The following is a 16,274-nucleotide window of genomic DNA, read 5'->3' on the forward strand; positions in this document are numbered from 1 at the left end:
TCAGGGAACAGAGATGGGTCTTCCTTCCAGAAAGGGTCCCATCCTTTGAGACTGGAGTAAGCGGCCAGAAGGGAGGTCATAGCTAATGATGGAAAAATCAGTGAAGTTATAGCTTTCACAGGCCTCTTACTGGCTGCCACAGCAAGAAGATTAGATTTCAGTGAGCATGGTGGCTGAACCACTCCTGGAACTTGGATCGCCTCCACCTCGGTCTGTCTGGGGATCCTTTTTTATTGCAGACCATGCTGAAGCTGTTTTGTGAGTAGTCTTTTCAGTTGCCTTACTAACCACTCCCTTCAAGTCTCTGTACCTCAGCCTATGCCAAGCCAAATGGCACTGTATCAAAGCACAAGGGGTGTATGAAACACAACGGCCAAAATCTCCGTGCATTGAGCCCATCAGGATAGGTCACAATTCCCAGCAAGTTGCACATCTGGAAACATCTGTGGTTGCAGGGCAGAATTTAAAGCGAAGAGCTTCTCAGAGTGACTGAGCCTAAATTTACCCCAGCTGGGGCCTGTTGGCCATTGCCGGACTATTTCAGCTAGCCAGGGAGGGCCATAGATTCCCCTGCCATGCATGACTTGCAGCTGGGAGCAGTAAGTCTGGCTGGAGCTGCAGCCCGCCAGGAAAGCCAAGGCACTGGCAGAGCAGGGCTGCTGGCTGGATGTCACTGTGACAGGTGTAGAGTGGAAGCTTCCTCTTCAACCTGGAAAAAAAACCAGTCAAATGACGAAGAATGAGAGGTCAAAACCACTGACCCAAATACAATAAAGTAGCTATCCAACTCCAGGACAAAAAAAGTCCCTTTCTAGAAGAGCCTGAGATGGTTCCTGTGCTTTGCATTGCTGTCAAGTTCAGACAGTGGGAGGCGGGTCCCTCCTCTCCTCGCAGTTTCGCCACCCTCCCGCAGATGCCAGTGCCTGAGCCCACCATTACCTTCTCTCTGTGCAAGAGCTGCAGCACCATGGAGGTGGCATGGCAGGGGCACAGGTGCAGGTGCAGGAGCTGATGACAATTAAGCAGTCCTAATCTCTGACCCACATGTGTTGCACACTGAGGTGGCTTATTGCCCCTGTGCTTAGTTAGGCAAAAGTCTCTTAAAATTACAGCTGGAATCAAGACAAAGGAAATGAAAACAATATTGGGGGTGGTTCCAGGTATATCTTGTGCTACAATTGCGAGATCCAGAGCTGCTGACTCTTTGCAAGCCACCAGCTCAGCCCGAGAAACAACAAAGAACTTCTTTCCACCACAGCCATCCTTGCTAACAACAAGACCTTTGGTCCTGGCATGCAGCTGCCAATTTTGCTGCTGCTGAATCAGGTGGAAGACCCACTCACTCCCCTGCAGGTGTAGCGCCTCTGCAGTGCCAGCTGTAATCACACTTGCCCAGTGCCCCACCTAAATATTACCTGGCAAAAGCAACGTCAGCTGAGACTGCAGGCAGAGTGGAAGTGATCAGAAGGGCAGATTCAGACATATTAATAGACAGAACAGCGTTGATGCTACCATCTTGTCCGCACCTACATCCTACCCAGTGCAGAGCAAACGCTGAGGTTTATTTACAAACACTTATCCATTCTGCATGCTTATGAAGGAGCGACCTCCAGCACTGTGGTGGAGCTGGTGTACTTCCCACACGTAAGCCTGCGAGGGAGGATGGGCATCTTAGCCCCTTTTCACAGACAAGGCACCTGGAGTTTGCCTGAGCTGCAGCAGGATGTTTGGGGAAAAGCACAACAGGATTGCTCTCCAGCCTCCGGAATTGGAACGAAAGCGTGAGAATAGTTTTCTCACATAAGATATCTTGCCTTCACCAGCTTTTCCTCCCAGACTTTCAGCAATGATAAATACAGAGAATATTGCTGCGGGCATGTCTGCACTGCGTTATTTATCCTTTGGATTTGCACCTCGGGTTTTATTTGTAAAAGGAAAGTGGGACCATAAATCTGCTCTGCAAGGAGCCAAGGGAAGAGACGATAGAAATTTTCAACAAGTTGCATGGAAAGAGATGATGCCAAGGACAGGTTTCCCATGGAAAGAAATGCCAGCCAGGATACTGCCCAGGTACACACCATGTGTAGTGGCAACAGCTAAGAGCATCAGCCTTTTTCTTGCAGGTGCATTAATTCATTCCTCCTTGCACAGGTAGCTTTGGGGTTGCTGCAGCAAGGATGGCCTTCCTATGGGACCTTCTTAATTCATAGCTTTTGCCCTTTTTCTCTTACAAAAAAAAAAAAAAATCTGAACTGGGACCAGAATAGACCACAAAGCTGAAAAACTAAGTGTGACCAAGACTAACTTTTCAGGGTTGAGTACCAAGCCACTGGACAAGCCTAAGTTGACGACATTCCAGAGTAACCATTTTGTTCATGGCCTTCAGCGTACACACAACAGCTCTTTGGGTGCAGCGCCCTAAGTAACACACAGCGCCTGTAGGCGAGGATGGAGGCAAGCAGTCTAACAGGCAGGTCCCCTCGTTCTGCGTTACACTGGCCTGTTCCACTTTAGCCAGTAGCTCCCACTTCTGCTTTAACTTTGGCACTGCCCACCAAGACCAGGTGACTTTCTTCTGATAATGCTGGTGTCTAGATCAGATCTGCCCAGCTCCTGCCAGCCCCTCCAGAATTGCAAAGGACTGTCAAGTCCAGTTGCCAGACATTATCCTCCTCCCGTTATTTTTTGTCTTGTATTTTCCTGATAATGAAGCTGAGCTATGTGTTACTGTGGAAAGGGCCTTCAAAATAGCTTGTGCTTTGCAAGTTTTCTTCATAGTCTAAGGTTCAAAGGGTACATGCAGCTCCTGAAGCCAAGTCAAACAGGAATCTAGGGCCTGTGAGGCTTTGAACAGTTAAGTTTTCTTTAGGCTACAATTATTTTGCTTAGAAACTAGACCCTTGATCTGTTGCAGGAGGCTGCAGTTTAATAAAGTCAAACAATTTGCTCTTTGCAATGTACTATTTGCGGTACAAGTATCATTGAGTTACACTACTCCCCCTCACTGCTGCCTCCTGGAACCTCGTCTGTTTATATACAGAAAGCACTCTCAGGAAGCACTCCTAAAAATACCCAGCAATGTTAGCTGAGGATCTGGCTCTGTCTCTCCTCCTCCTGCTTCTGCCTCCATAACATCCTTCCATCATCTTCATGCTCAACAACCCCGGCTGTTCAAGCAACCTTATTCCTGTCTCACCCTCTACAAAATCATCCTTTTCCTTCCTCTGCCAGTAGCCATTCTCCACCCTGTTACAAAGCAAATTCCATGATGTTGCCATGCCAAGTCCCATCCATCTAGTGTTTTCTCACTTGATCACTAAATTACAGTGAAGCCCGCATTGTCTTCATCAAATCCTTGAGTACACCTACACAGTTCTGCTCACTTTTCAGACAATAAGAAGGTGCCAAGTCAGGGCAAAAATAGTACCAGAAAAAGAATAACATCTTCTACTTTACTTTATAAAAGGGCATTTGAAGACTGCAAAACGAGTCTCTGCACAGACTAACTTTTGAAACCACTCTCAGGGAAGTTACCTTGGAGACAAAGCATCTCCCAGTGGAAATACCACTGTAAATCAAAATATTTTCACAGTAGTACTAATAGAAAATCTGCACAGCAAAAATCCAGCCAGCTGACAAAAACATCAGTTATTAAACTTCAGGTAAAATTCAAAAGCAGGTCTGGGATTCAGCTCACACTTCTGATCTGTCTGTTGCCCAAGATGCAGGCAGAGCCTCCCCTCACACAACATGCCAGTTGTCAAGGGATAGGGTCTTCCAGTTGCTGCAGTCTGATCCTGCTTGTTGCAAATCTTGTTCATGACCACAAAGATCTTCCAGCACATTCAGTAGGCACCCAGCACAGACCGAGATTCATAGCAGCACAAAGGATCTTTGGTCCTTCAGTCTGTCCGAATATCACCAATTGACTTGAATGTTTCTCTTCTGTAAGTGTTCAGCAGACAGACCCTAAAAACGAAAGCTCAACAACTCTGCTGTTGTAGTAGACAAGACCTACCCTTGTGGTTATTCCCAGTGTAAAACTCTTCTGAAAGGCAGTTACTGCTCTACAAACCCCTTTCTATGAAAACAAGGCATCTAATTCATCTAATTCCTCTTAATTCAATAATAATTATAAGTCATCAATTCATCTAATATTAAATATCAACAATGAAATATTCACAAAAATTTACAACCAAAATGATTTGTCAAAGCGCTTAAGACTGCTTTTGGAGAACCAAGAGTTCTTAGACAAAAATTCCCAAAACTCAAGAAGCACAGAACTGTAAGAAGTGAGACACTGATAATTTTTGCACCAAAAACATTTAGGTTGCTTACAATAAATAAATAAATAAATAAACAAACAAACAAATCAGTCCTTTATAAAACCCCCACCCATCATTGGAAAACCATCAGCCAGCGAAGAGCGAGCAAGGAATTATTTGCTCAGCTCTGGTGACAATTGGCTGTTACTAGAGTTATTCTGACACATTGTTTTGGAGAACATCTGTTTCTACTCCGACTCCTTTAACTTTCAGATGTGAAAAACAAAAGCTCATTTTCATGCCATGTCTCCCATCTTCAGTTGGCAACAGTTGCGTGATTATGAAGTTATTGTTATGCTGGATGATCTGTTTGTCAGTTTATATTTTCCTATCATATCTATTTTTAGCTGCTCATTAGTATTACTTGGAGCCTCTCCTATAAACCTTAAACATTTATAGCACATCTCGACAATTCATCAAATGGAGCCAACCTCCAAGGAAAGGAAACCCAAACCACTTCCCCCTGCTCAGCTGAATGAGATTCAGATCCTTGTCTTTTAAACTTCAAACTCAACATTTTCCCATCTGCTCTTTATACACAACAGCCCTTTTGCTCCACACCAATATTTTATTCTCCATTCATAACTTTTTACTTCCCTCCAGAGGTTTCCTGATGCTTTTAGTCTGCTGGACTCATAGAAGACTTGGATTTTGGAGGGTTCCCCCCCCCCCCCCACTGAAGGGGAAAAATAATCATTCAGCAATGAATGGCCACTTTTCATTACTCATTCACAAGAGAGACACAGCAGGATCCCAGGGCTGGACTCAAAGACACTTTTCTTTGCCATTCTCACAAGAGGAAAACAGCATTTTATCAGAGACTATTCAAACTAAGGATATTTGGAAAATTAAATTGACTTTTTACTCTCTGTTCTATTCATTGACTTGCATTTCTAATCCTCTGTGTGTGCATGTATAACTATCAATCAGCTGCACAATTTTTGTAGCTATGACCACGCCTGCAGTACCAGTACATGTGATTTGGCCAGGTCACCCATGCAGGGAAGATTTCTAAAGGGTTCAGTCTATAATGGCCAACGACAAGATGATGTCAAGACATAATAACCAGATGAAGTTGCCCGGCCAAGAGTTTTGCAGAAGAAAAATCTCCATTCGTGAAGAAACGCCAGCCCCTGCCAGGCAGGGGTCGGCTGCCGGCCGAGGTCATGCAGCAGCTCCTGGCTGGTGGGACCAAATACTGCCGCGGGCCAGGGCAGATCGCTTTCCTCCTCCTCAGCCATCCTGGGGAAATCCCAGCCTTGCACGCTCTGCACATTTGAAGGCTAAGCAACACATTTCTCAGATGCAGCTGTTAATTGTCTGTATGTAATTAGCTGATACCCGACTGGAACACACAACTGATTAAAAATTAGACTGACCATCTTTTTCATTTCCTACATCTATGAATTAATCAAAGGAGACATCATATAACAAGAAATGAAAACTGTACCAAGGAACACAGTCCTGGCATGCACATTAGTCTTACAGAGTGGCTTTAATTTAAACAGCTCATCTGATCAGGCAGAACAGCTGTACGTTGCTTTTTAGGGAGGTAGGGAGTGCTCAGAAGAAGGTAGTAACAGAAAGCAGTATTTAGATTTTTACAACCGAAGTTGCTTTCTATCAATTCACAAAATTCTTCAATTCATCTGATGTCTTTTCCTACTCTCAATTTTCATGGAAGAAAAAAAAAAATTAGTTTAGACTCAGTTATGCCTATGTGGTTACACCCTGATTTTACGATCACTATAACCTCCAGCAAGTCCTCCCTCCAGTTTCTAACCCATCCTGCTTCGCACGAGACATATGTCACCTTACCTGCATCTCTGCTATCCCAGATCCTTTTGGTCAGATGTCAAGTATCAGTGCCATAGCAGTCCATCTGGCCTGTCATCCAAAAGCATTTCAACAGATGAATACCAATACATCTTTTTTAGGCTACTCATGTTGACGACAGTCATCCCAATGGTCAGAAATGCCTGCCTGCTGATAAAGGTGCCAGCTTGCTAAAAAACAAAGAAATAAGCTCTGGGCTACTTGCAAAAAACATCCTGGGAGGCTAAAAACTCAGTATATTCTAGTAGTTATCCCATGCAATGGGACTGTAAGAGCACTTCTGGAGTGTTGTGATCGTACTGGCAGAATATCGCACCGTGGAATATCAGCTCACAATGTGGAACAGACATTTTGAAAAAAAAAAAGCAAACTGTGCAGGCACAATGACTCAGAGATGAGAGATTACAGCAGCAAACCCAAGCAAGTCAAAGAAAGCACCATCATATCAGGATCCCCTCCCCACCCCAACCACTTTTCCCATGAAAAGAAGTATGCCAAATCCCCTAAAATTCTTTCAAGCTAAAACATAAGATTTAAACTGAAGATTGACACAAACTACAAGGTTCAAATCTTATCCAGATTTCCCTTAGCACTAGGCACTTACAGACCTGGGATCTTAAAGTTTATTATGGTAATAGCAACCTTGGATCCAGAATCACAGCTGGACTCAGACACGCATACAAATGACCCCTGTATCTACCTAAGCAAGAACTATATTTCTGTCAGCCCCAGATGTTCAGAACTCCTGTATCACACACACACACCCCTTTTCCCACTGTGAGAACGTCTTTATAAAGCATGGGATTTTATTGTTATTATTATTTGTCTTAAGGTTCATTGTTTTCATGGTTTTCTTGACAAGGGCAATAAACTTATATTCCTTCTCCTCTCCCCTGCCAAGCAAAGCTGAGATTCTCTGGTAGGTTTAGGAGTGCATACCATGTTGAGACATGGAAAAAGCTACGAGAGCTAGAGTACTGCCACCTGGTACACCACAGCCATGTCCTAGGGCTAAAGCAGCTGGGACCACATGCCATTTCATTTACTTGGCTATGCCTTAAAATGAGCAGTACCAGGGAAGGATGTATACGTACATATATTACAGCATCATCAACACCCATGAGATGGGGACATTTAACAAATCTCTTCACTTACCAGCAGCTCCAAGCCCTGCTCTGTCAGCTTTGGGATGGAACAGCCCTTTGTGAGCCATCAGTCACACTAAGATCCCTACTCAAACAGAGATGATTCCCACCAGAAAGTGGAAATTTGACCAGGCCCTGAGTTATCACATACAAACTGATGGAACAAATCAGTGTCTCAGTTTGAAAGGGATCGTTTCCTAACAGAGCCATAACCAATCAATTTTTTTTTTTTTAAACAGCTGGAAAGACCATATAATAATATGATTTATATAAGGCTTTAGTCTTTCGAAGGAAGATTTAGCTACATTAGCCCATAAGATGCGTGAATTGCCCAATTTTGAAGCTATCCTTTCAGCAGTGTTATACACACATACTCAGATGAGAGTTTGGCTGCAAAAGCAGGGAGAAAGTTGCATGTCACTAAAAAGTAAAGTTTGTAAGATGAACCACTGCATAGTCCAAAGGAACCCATCTGTAACAACGAAAACATCATTATTTGGTTTAGTGACTAATGGTATAAATATTCCATAGCATCAAGAAATGTAACTCAGAAACAGAAAACGCTTGCAACCCACACTTGACACTAGCAGGATGCAAGAGATGGGCCCCACAGCACAGCTGGGGCCACGAGCTCGCAGCAGGCTGGAGTGGCAGGCAGGCTGGTGTGTGCCAAGCCACCAACCCCTCTGTGCTCGCCTTTAGAACTTCCTCAGATGCTATTGCTCACCCCCACAGGGCGGAGGGATGCTTCGGCCCTGAGCACCACAGGTACATGACTGCAGGGTGGCTAAAGAGAGGGAGGAGAAGAGGGCAGGAGGTAGCGGGGACCACAGGAGGACAGGCACCCCGACCTGCTCCCGTGAGCCGCAGATCATCTTGTCCAAAGGCCTGAACTCCCACCGGCGCGCAGTGATGCTTCGCCCAGGTTGTTTCTCACAAACATTAATATGGGCTTGAGGTTTTCACTGTCCTGTCATGGCTGCCCGAAGGATTTAGAGTTCAGGCTGAAGACTTTTAGTAATTTCTGCCACAGCAGCACAGCAGGGCTCTGGAGACACCAACGGTATTTATAGCAGCCTGAAAATTGTACCTCTTCTCACCAACTGAACCAGTTCCCTGAGCTGAAAGCTCCAGCTAATTGAGAGAAGACTGTCATATACCATCAGCTAAATGTACTGCTGGTCCTCAAGATTGGGTCGTGCTGACTGCATTGTGACAGCAGTGTCTAAAGGGAGGTCATCTTCATTTCTAAATTTTCCCTCTAGGAACAAGAGTTTCTTCTGCATCTGCACAGCTAGGTTTCTATTTATAGGCTTGAACCCTGTGATGTAATCTTCCTTTTTGTTTCCAAGGAAACAATATTTGATGTATTCTACTTTCAGGTTTTTATTCCTTTAGGTTTTTCCCCTCCCTGCTCTCTCCCTCCCTTTTTAAAGAGATAAGTGAATAGGTAAAACCTGTACTTACTTATCTCTGGCGTGCAGCATAGTTCTCTCTCTCTAAAACCAGGCTTATTCATATCACTAAAAAATTCAAGACATTTCAAATATATGCTTAGCAGTAATTTTATGCACTGTTTATACGTAGTACTTTTCTGATAGTAAATGAGCTATAATTGCAATAGGCAGCAACCCCTGTTGATAGCTCAATTTTCTCAAAAAATCTCAGTTCTGCATCTCAGCCCCAAGTCCTCTTTTCCTGGAAAGATTTTTTTAAAATCCTCTCACTGACCACCCATCCAGCTTTCCCACGGTTTCACTCCTCAAGCTGGGGCTCCTGACAGCCAGTCCTGTCTCCTGGCACTCCACTTCTGGTGGCAGGACATCTCCTGACACCTCTCTGCATGCTCGTCTCTGGCACAGGGCTGTGTTCTCAGGTCTGAGTTCATTTTCCTTCACATGAAAATCCTCTACATTAATGTTCTTTAAAACAATTGGTTGTCACTTCACCAGCTGTAAAATCAGAAAATGCAGGGGACTAAATCCATAATTTATATGGAAATCAGCACCTGTAACAGCTGGAATAAAGGGTATTGAACAGATTCTTGGAGAAATGTGGGTGCTTTGGAGTCTTAATGGAAATGCAATGGGTCAAGCTAAAAGCTTTCCTTAAAATTCTCAGTGTGAGTGTGTTTATGTGGATGGGTTGAAAGGTGTGGGAGAGACGGCTGGTTTCACAAAAAGAGACTATTTTAACACTGCATAAAAATTAAGAATAGCAATGCTTATAAATGTAGTTGATTAATTCTGACAGGGAAACATGCACTAATTTTTATTACGCCTGCCTTGTGCCTCAATGATATAAAACAATAAATGAGCTGCACTGGTGATCTTCTGCTCTATGTACAACAAAGTTACTGCCAGAATTTTTTTTAGGACTACCCATTTTGGAACACAAAAGGGCAGGTAAAATCCCAGCCTAAATGAGATGATGGGGACCAAGAACACTCAATAAGAGTGTGTGTGGTGAAGGGGAGAAAAGGTGATAAAATACATGCTGGATATACAGTTAGCAAATATTACAATTTTTATGCTATCAAAGAAACTATCAAAGTAAACACGGAAATTATCTGCAGTCAGCATCTTCCATTTTGGGTCATACCAGTTGTAGACTAACATCCATCACAATTCCTGTGTCAGCTCCAAAAAAGCCAGGCTCTTTTTTGAGGTATCTGATCTTGATTCAGAAGCTCCAGGTCATTCCACAAAACCTCTGACTTGGCAACAGCAAGGGACACAGGATGGGAAGACTTACATGATCTAGACCCTGCCAACATCTCTGGATCCTTTTCAAAAATTCATCACAATTTTTCCTCAAAACCCTAAAATAAGGGTTTCCCACATTGCATTCCTACTGGAAGCTGCTCCAGGAAGCCACTCCTCTCCTTCTTCCACCTCAAAAGCATTTGTAGTCAATTTTGTCCCAGACGATCACAGCTGTTATCAAGCCTTCATATCTCCCCGTCCAACCATAGCTTGATGACTTGACAACACTGTCTTCTTCCTAGTGGTTACTCAGTCTCTTGAAGAACCTCAGTAAAAATCGCATTTGACAGGAAAGGGAACAGTAGCATGCTTCAATTGTTTGTCACTAGGTTTTGTTAGTTTATTTCTGAAGTAAAACATTTCTGGTAGCTAAAATGCAGAGCACATTTCATGGTCTGGCAATGCATTGCTTTAGAGATTGTGGTTCTGTAAAGAAAGGGCTTTATCAAGTTTGTTTACTTCTCAAAGACACTCCTTGGCACCGGACAGGTCCAATTGGGTCTCAGTAAATCAAATGCTTATTTGATGTCAGTGAAGCTAAGATGCAACTGCTGTTTTGCTCAAGGTTGTCAGAAAGCTTTTCAGTAATCACTTTCAGCCAGAATAGATGCTCAATTGTTCTTCTTTCCTGCTGCAAGGGGGGGGGGAAACAGCAGCTTGCTCTTCCTCAATAATTCCCTCATATTTCTTTTTTAATCTCTTAAGCAAATTACAAGTGAAGACCTTTGATGTATGCGCCAGCCAAACTCATTCATTTCTCAGTACTTGCTGGACTAGAGAGGATCTCCCGTTCTTATGCATGTGGATGATAATAACAACTTCAAAGCCCCCAGGCATGTGTTAGCTTTCCCTGGTTTCCTTTCTAAGTAAGCGTTTTGTGGGCCAACACCAGTTAAGACCCATAAACAGCTGCACTTGAATGCCATCTATTAAGCAGTCTTGCTATCTCTCATAGTGTAACAACTCTGTTTCTGCTTCACAGAACTACTCGGTCTGGCTTTTGTATTTTTCCTGAAATGGAGTACCTCATTTCCAACATTTATGGTGTTCTCAGCTTAAAAGAGTCTGGAACCTGATCAAACTCGGAGCAAAAAGCCATTAAAAGGCACTTGCCCTGAGGTGGCGTGGAGCATTCCTGGTGGATTATGAGGCATTGTTTTGCTGTTGTGGGGTTTTATGACATGAAGTGTACTTGATTACTTCTAGGAGGATGGTAGGTCGTAGCCATATGGTACCACAGGACCAGATGTTCCGAGTACGGCAGAACAGCTGCACCTGAGCAATGGTCAGGCAAACTTCCCCCAAGCTTGCTCAGGAAAAATGAAAAGGGGACATATTTCAAACCAGTTAATGTTGTAAGTTATAGTTATCATCATTATTTAGTCTGTCGAACTCATTATCAGAACACTTGGAGGCAAAGAGCATAGAAGAGTTAAAGAGAATATCAGATACTCACATAAGTAAAAAAAAAACCACCACCAGAGACAATTTACACTGGAAGAAAAGAAATAGTTTTGGAAAAGCTGTAAATCCTCATGCTTCAAGCTTCCAGCCAAGCTTTATCTAAGGAGGTGGAGTGGGGAGATTAAACAGATTTTCTGTGGGGCAGAAAATTTATTCCATAAGTGGGGAGCACAGATTTCTTGTACTTTGTTACCGACCACAGTCAGCAGTACAGATACCGGACTAATCGCACCAGCACAGCAACTCTGGTGTTTCTCCACCTGCACTGCCAGCGAGCCAGAAGCCTATACCAAGAGGACAGTAAACATCAATCCAATTTCTGGCTCTCAGCTCTATTTAAGTCTAGATTTGGCGCTCCGTATACCATGAGATTACTCTGACCTGAAACCTGCTCTGAGCATGTCTGGACAAAACTTTCTGATCAGAGTTACATACCAAGTATCTATTATTTTTGTTTATTTTTTAAAACACGCTATGCTTAAGGAATAGGTTGGACCACACGTTTCTGGAATCCCTGCAGCAATATATTATTAAGGATATAAAGAAGTAGAAGAAAAACCCTTCTTATCCCAATGAACAATAAGAGTAGAAACAGACTATGGCAGTTTCCCAACATATCATCAAGAGAATTTAAGTGCAATCCTGTGTGCGATACTGTGGTGTCTTAGGGACAAAAACACCTTGAACTTTGGCAATGCCATTTTCCTTGTAGGACATTTTAAATATTATGACCAATCGGAGGTGCCTGATTTTTGGACCTCAGGAGCACGTCAGGATGCCCTGCACAGCACAGAACAATGTATTCACTGGTTAATACTCTCTCTGCGTAGGATTTCTCTGGTAGGTGCTCTTCTCACAGGGCTTCCCCTTAGCACTGACTGAGAAACAGGGGGGTAAGCAGTTTGGGGCCCCAGGCTCTTCCTGCTCCCAGCATTCTTTGGTAAGGGGAGGTTACAAAAAAGCCCTCATCCCTTATTTTCCACATTACTGTGCCTTGGGACCTATACTCCATTTCAACACAAATCTCCCAGAACATTTTTTCTGCTGACAGCGAGAGAAAAAGCAGAACAGTGAACAAAACGCCTTTCAGAGCCCTGGCCCCAGCCTCCCCCCCACAAGCCCAAAGAAGGCCAGGGAACCTCGGTCAGGACTGGGGTCCTTCCTTCCTAGCCCCCAGGGAGCTTGCTTCGTCCCTAGCCTCAAACACTGTCTTATAAACACAGCCACTACTGCTGGGCTATTAGCCCTGTCAGAGACATAGCAAGAGACGCACCAGCCAGTAAACTTGACTCCTACCAGTTCAAATCCAAGTTAGCCTCCTGACAATACTGCATAAGAAGCCCATAAAGCAGTATTTCTACCTGGTATACTACTTGGACAAACAACATCAACTGTTATCTACAAGAACGCTTGCTTACCGACTGAAAAAAAACAACATAAAAAGTAACATACCATGAGTCTATTGTTTCTGATGGACCTTTCAGCTCCCCCTATTTTCAGGATTTCAGAAATGCTCCTAATGTGTTGACTGAAAATATTCAGACACTGAAATCCTTGCCCTGTGAAGCAAAGCTGCCCCTTTGATTTGATCTGCAGAATGGTCTCACAAGTCAACATAATTCTGATTCCCCTGCTGATAGAAGCTAGCACAACTGACATCTAGCTGAAATGAAGTAATGAACACAAACAGACAATGCTTATTAAAGAATCAAATAAAACTCTGAATACATCAATCAAAAATAAGCATACAACCAATATTTTCTGGTAATCCTTATCTAGGAGATGAAGAGAGAAGAACAAACTCAAGCTCAAATGGTAGGTTACATAGGGCAGCAACTGTCCTTTTTGTTTTATGGGTCTGCAACACCTGCCTCAGCAGAGCCCCAACCCCTGATGGGGGCCATTAAGCAATACTTCAGTATAAAGAGAAATTAAACAAGTAACTCCCAACTAGATACTCATGCATGCAAGGTATTGTCAAACAAGTTTTATGTAGTGCTGCATAAACGCCAGTTGACTTCAGCAAGAATCAAGGGCACACAGCATTTTGTGAGGAGGGTGCGCAGTCATTTAAAACATTTCTCTCTATCTGCAGTAATCAAAACAAGTTATAGCCAGGCTACAGCTATATGTCTAGCTTGAAGACTGCTTGTCTGTGCAAGAGAGAACCATCTGGATTTACTTTACAGTTAACTTTAAAATATATATATATAAGGTTTCTTAACTTTTGCCAAACAACTGGAAACATAATGGTTTCTGCATGCTGTTAGCATCTCAGTACAGCTGCAGATGTCCATTAGGACAATCTTATATAATTATATACTTATTCTTCCCATACAATTGTTAAAAACCCAGCTTTTCCACATAATAATGTATTTTGTAGCAAAGAGGAAAACTTCCAGTCCACCAGGTTTGAATGGGGGAGGGAAGTCTTCTAAAGCAGAACTTTACTCAAAGCTTTTATTTTAAACTAACATAAAAATTTCAAGCCTTAGAAAACAGAGTGTCAGATTTTTCCAACTGTACCTCTAGTGTGGTCTGGACAGAAATCTGTCATTTCTCTCCCTTCTTTTCTTTACTCAGTGCTTGTGGAAGAAATTCAGTCCTCCTAAGAATTTTTTTTTTTTTTTTTTTTAAAAAGCTTTTGGGTTTTTTTCCCCCTTCCCCCCAAATGGGACTTTAGCTCTCATACTTCCCCACAGCTCCATACTCTGTGCCACAGAAACAGCCACCTAGGAAGCTGGTCGGTGGCATTTTTTTGGCCACAGTCTTACTTATTCTGCTTGGGTGTCATCCTTTTTCCCACCTAAGCCTTTGTCTCTTCCATGTAGAACATCACCTCTCAAGGACAGGAATTGCCTTTTATCATGTATCTGAACAGTGCCTGGTGCTGTTCTTGGTTGGCCCTCTGATGCTTTCAGAATACACATGAAAAATAAAGGGATAATGAATTTTGCCCAGGATCAGGTTCTGGGGCTGGTGCAGTTGCTTTGCTAAGACAGGCACGTGGGGCCAGTGGGAGACTGCACGCAAGAGCCGACCACCGACAGCAGGGACCTGCAGGCTGCACAGGAGCAGGCTGAATGCATGCAAGGCTCCAGAAAGGGGGAGTGATCTGCACGTTCAAAGCACCACCATCAGCTTAGCCAAGATTTTCAGAAGTGACCAGTAACGTGGCAAACATCTGCTTTTAGGAGCCCAAGGCAACTATTCAACTTTCCAGAGGGCAGGTGCTTACCTCTTCCCAAATAAGAGCCTTCCTGCTCTGTTTCCCATGTGTCCGGGCTCCAAAGCACTCTAAGTCATTGGCCACTCCTAAAACATCTCAGCAGCTAGTATTTTTTACTTAACAAAAGCAAAACTAATGGAAACACACACAACTGGTCCCCAAAATAGAACATTTTTCCAGGAGATGAACGATCCCTGCCTACACGTTCTTGGGACCCTATGGAGCGAGGGGCACAAAGGCTCGTATTGTTTTGACAGCCAGGCAGACAAACAAATACTTCTGTTTCAGCTTAATATTCCTGGAACTCAAAATGCCAGCCTGAAAAAACAATACCACAAAACATTGTCATGCCATTGATCTGACATCAGAAAGACAACCTTGGGGAGTGACAGCCCAACAGAAGTAACAGACCACTGCCTATCCCCACGCTGTGCCACCCAGGGCGCACAGACCTTCCCTCGCACACCTTACAGAGCAGCCCCCTCTCACCAGCACTGCCAGTCTGCTGTATCATCTTACCCATATTCCCCCCATACTGGGTCGCCTGCAGGGATAAAAATAAAACAACCGCTGCTACTGTTATATGGGGTCTGTATCTCCTTCTCCACAAAGTTTCTCTGTTATCAGTATAGAATTAATTTGCACAACAACCTTCCAAAGGTAACTTAGAAGGCACAGCAGGTTTCTAACATCTAAGCTCTTTCTCATTTTAAGAGCGACTATCTGAATAATTGGCAGGGAGGAGCTTGGCTGCTCTGCAATACAGAAACTTGGCTAGAGTGATGCCGTTAGAATGAAATGGCAGCAGATCCAATGCCCAGAACTTGAACTGAAACTGTTTGTTATTACTTCACATCTGTACTGCAGTACTAGCCATGGGCCATGACCAGGTCTGGTCCTGGTCCTTCTGGGATGAACTTTTAAACGGATGGGATGACAAAGGTGGTTGGAAGGATTTGAAGTAACATTAAAAATAACTGATACAGTCAGGAACTTGTGTCCCACTGAAAATTAACGGCATCTACCGTGGGACTTGCATACTTTGGGAAAAACGCTTGGGCAACCTGAAACTTTGGTCAGGCACAGGCATTTGCATTCACAGAAGACTCTCTCTGTTCTTGTGAGAGATGAAAAAATTCCACAGTGGGTATTCAGCAACAACTGGCTGCTTTTTGCATGCACTAGGCTGAGAGTAGGGAGCACTGTGAGCCGCAAAGATAGGCAAGCAGCGCATACAGGCTTGCTGAGAGAGATCACTTCCAAGACGGTTACCTCCACAGGAGGGGTGGGAGGCCCAAGAAAGCAGCTGCAGAGACCAATGGGCTACTTCCCGCTATCATGCGCTTGTCCTGACTGGTCTCTTTGCCTCCTTCCCCCACTCCCAGGCAGAAGGCAATGGATCTGAAGAATTTCTCCTTAGAAATATCAATACTCACATGACAGCTGGAGCTGCTTCTGTCATTGCAAGCCCAGCTCCAGCAGCACTGAACTCTCATTACTCCTAATGAAG

This window comes from Harpia harpyja, chromosome 10 (genome assembly GCF_026419915.1).
Source record: "Harpia harpyja isolate bHarHar1 chromosome 10, bHarHar1 primary haplotype, whole genome shotgun sequence".
Lineage (NCBI taxonomy): Eukaryota > Metazoa > Chordata > Aves > Accipitriformes > Accipitridae > Harpia > Harpia harpyja.